This window comes from Microtus ochrogaster, linkage group LG3 (genome assembly GCF_000317375.1).
Source record: "Microtus ochrogaster isolate Prairie Vole_2 linkage group LG3, MicOch1.0, whole genome shotgun sequence".
NCBI lineage: Eukaryota > Metazoa > Chordata > Mammalia > Rodentia > Cricetidae > Microtus > Microtus ochrogaster.
The window spans coordinates 3,755,177-3,759,100 of NC_022029.1; the positions used below are offsets into that span (position 1 = coordinate 3,755,177).

A 3,924-nucleotide genomic window follows, 5' to 3' on the forward strand; every position below is an offset into this window, starting at 1 on the left:
ATATAGGCAGGAAAGTCATTCAAATTTCCTGCTTCATTGGAAAGTCTATCAGAAAATATTGGCCTGTTGGCTAAAGATGAATACCTCAATATTACAGAAAAACTTTGGGTGGCTGTCTATGCAGCCAGATGTTTCTGTAATTTCTACAGTTTTGGAACTTGCTTACAATACATTTCTTGTTTACTCAGGTACATATTTTATCCTTTTTGGGGTCTTTGATAAGTTAAAGACTAAATAGTTTTAATTACTAATTTTCCTTAGTTATAAAAGATAAATTAAATAAATAAAGTAAATTAGATAAACTTTGGATACACAAAAATGGAATAGATTTTTTTTAAATTTTGCCAAATAAAAATAGACTAAATATGTAACTATAATTCTTACTTGATACCTATTTTATTATATTTAATTTTACAATGTTAAAGTTAAAAAAAAACCTTTCTTTTTAATTAGACAGAAAAACATAGATGATGTAGGACACCCTTCTCTCTCTATATATATATATATATTTGGTCTTTTGAGACAGAATTCTCTGTAGTTTGTATCCTGCCCTGGAACTCTTTCTGTAGATTAGGTTGACCTTGAACTCATAGAAATCTACCTGTCTCTACCTCCAAAGAACTCAGATTGAACTGTGCACCCATGTGAATATATTTTATTATCATTGGTTAATAAAAAAGCCACTTTGGCTCATGACAGGGCAGAATATAGGTAGAATGGAAGACCAAACAAATACAGAGAGAAAGAAGGTGGAGGGAGGGTGATTTCAGCAGCTTCCCAGAGAAGCAAGAGGTGAGGTAACACCACAGCTACATGACAATACATAGATGAAAAGAGATGAGTTACTTTAAGATGTAAACACTGGTTAGTAATAAGCCTGAGCCATCAGTCAGTTTGTAATTAATGTTAAGCCTCAGTATAGATATTCAGAAACTTGAGAGCAGGAGATAAACCTCCAGTTACACTGTTGACTAATTGTTTTCTCTAGTTTGTGTCATAATAAAGGTTTCAGAATCTGGTCAGTGAAAGCTAAAATCTCAGAAGCTTTAAAGTTTAGTTTATTATAACTCTGTGTGTGTGTGTGTGTGTGTGTGTGTGTGTGTGTGTGTGTGTGTGTGCAACAGCTTGTGTACGGTAGACACCACAATAACTTAAGGAAGTTACTATTCTTCTTCTACAGTATGTTCTGCAGGTTGGACTCTGGTTGTCTGTCCTGCATGGCTAGAAATTTTACCCGCTGAACCATCTTGAGAATCCAAATTTCTAAAATGTTTAATTAAACCTCATATTCTATTTTAATATTTCATAATCATGTGAACAATTAAGTAAGAGCAAAAATAGAATCATAAACGAATCTTTGTACTTCCATTCTGTGTTTAAAACCACAAGCATGCTAGAAATTTCTTCGTATTCTTTTTCAATCATGTACACACAATTAACCAACACAAATACCTTTCCATATTAAATCACTGATTTTATAGTCTTTGAAACTTCTTTAAAAGTTACCCAAATGTATTCAAATGTTCTAACACTTTCAGTTTAGAAAGTTCAGTTTCACATAATACCTTTCACTTATTTTGAAGTATTTTATTTTAAATTATATGCCATTCCACTTTGGTTGCTATTATTGTGACAAAACACCATGCTTTGTCAAAGCACCAAGTTTCTCAGAGCAAGTTGAGAAAAGAAGAGATTGTTTGGCTTACATGTTCTGATCACAGTTCATCATGAAGGGAGGTCAGAAGAGAAACCTAGAGGCAGAAATTTACACAGATGCTATGGAAAAACTTTACTGATAGGTTAGCTTCCCCTAAGTTGCTCAGCTTGCTCCCCTGCCTAGGGATGGCATCCCTTGTTTTGCTGGGCCTTCCCATATCAATTATTAATCAAAAGAATGCCCCATAGGTTGTCTTCTAGGCAACCTAGTGGAGGAATATTGTTGATGGAAATTCCCTCTTTCTAGTTGACTCTAACTTATCTCATGTTGTCTATGTATGGGACTGTGCAAGCATGAGGGAAAGCGTCTGTAGGATCCACATGAGGGCATTGAGTTCCCTGTTATATGAAGTTGTGGGTCACCTGAATCAATGCTGGGAATAAACTTAAGAGTCTCTATAAGACGCAGATATGCTTGTAACCATTTCTCTAGTCCTGTGCCTTTTAATTTTAAGTGGGATATTAAGTTTATCTCATAAGTGTTATTAAGCTTTTTTTCTAAATGTTTCTTCTTCCAAGCAGTGCAAACAGTAGTAGTCTTGAACATCAATCAAAGATTAAAACTGGCTTTTTATGGCCAGATCGAAGTGTGGTTCATCATTTCTCAGCCTCTGGGCTAGAATCAAATGTAATATTTGGTTTTATCAGTTTAATATCTATGTGTCTTCTATCTGAGGAAAATATATTAAATTAAACCCTTAGAAGTAGAGAGAATGAGAGACTGATCCATAAAGCCAGGCATTATCTTTGTATTGTAATAGTCTCAGAAAGTGCATTTAATAAATGAAAAGAAAATAAAGAAGAAAAGCTGCACACCTAGAATTTATATCATTAAAACGGTAAGAAAATCCTATGAGCCACTGTTGTATTGTCAAGGTCGTCTAAGTTAACCTCTCTGGTTTGACTTTTCCAAGTAAGTAAATAAATAAATGATTTCTTGTCCAAGTTTTTGAATTTCAATGAGTCACTTGCACAGTGTAGAGCTTCCACATTTACAGACACCTACTTCTACCTGGTTTAATCCTGCTTCTCTCCCTCTTACAGTCACTTAGCTGGCCTTTTTGATTTATAATATCTTTTTAGACATCTTAGGCCCTATTGTGTTCCCTAAGAGGTGTCATTAAACACTTCAGTCCAAGTGGTAGAATTTCAGGTCCAAACAATAGGATCAGGATCATTTTAGTTATAAAGTTAAGTGAAATTATTTTTTCTATTAAATACATAGAGTGTCTTTTCTTTTACCTCGCTAACAGACTGAAATGAAATATAAATAATGTGGGGGAGGGAACAAACGTAATAAAATGTAATTTTAAAATGACTGAAGCATTGCAAAGGTATAGATATTGATAACTGCTAAACATGAATCTTTCTGGGAAACAGAAAACACATTCACTTGAAATATCAAAAGAGAATTCATTTAAAGTCTATAAAGAAGTTTCCATGAGTTTCAAGAGCCAAGGAGAGCTCCAAAGATTCCTAAAGAATACATTGGTAAATTAAATATGATGAGATGGAGAAAACATTGTTTTCCTGGGACTCCATGGTTCTAACTCCTGGAATGAGGCTGGCTCACAAGGGATAAGACAGTTAAGGAATATGACCACTACAAACTTTTCTGTCTGAGGTAAGGTTGGAACAGGTTTTGAATTTCAATGTCACTTTGACAGTGATAGTTTCTTAGTCATTGTGCCTTTTCCCACTGTGTGGTGGTGCTTCCAGCTGGACAAAGCTGTCTGGCTTCCAGATTAGAAACTCTGTGCTGGTTGCTTCTTTTCTTTATGTGTCAAGACACCTGACAAAAGCAGTTTAAAAAGAAGGGATTATGTTGGATCATTGTGTCAGAGAACAGTCCACCACAGTAGGGGAGGCATGGTTGCTGTTATATGATTTATCTACTCATATTGAATCCATAGTCAAGAAGAAGGAGAGAAAGGGAAAGAGGCAGAAGGAAGGTAGAGGTGTGAAAATGGTGGGGAGGAGAGATGCTGGTGTTCCATCTTTTTCTCCTTTGTATTCAGTCTGGACACCAGCCCATGGTATGGTGCCAGTCACATTTGGAGTGACTCATCTACCTTGATTAAGCCTTCTAGACAAATCTCACAGCCACAACCGATGGTTTATATGGTAGGAGGTTCTAAATCTTGTCACCTTAACAAAAAAGAACAATCAAAGCAGACAGATTTACTGAAGTGGTTCTTGAAGTCAAAG

The 3,924-nt window shown here is 35.3% G+C and overlaps 1 non-coding gene across 1 annotated transcript; it reads left to right on the forward strand.

Moving 5' to 3' along the window:
* Positions 1-2,312: 2,312 nt before the first annotated feature.
* On the forward strand, positions 2,313-2,497 carry LOC113457625. Its single transcript, XR_003378155.1, has one exon. It is a non-coding gene; the product is annotated as a U2 spliceosomal RNA (small nuclear RNA).
* Positions 2,498-3,924: the final 1,427 nt, after the last annotated feature.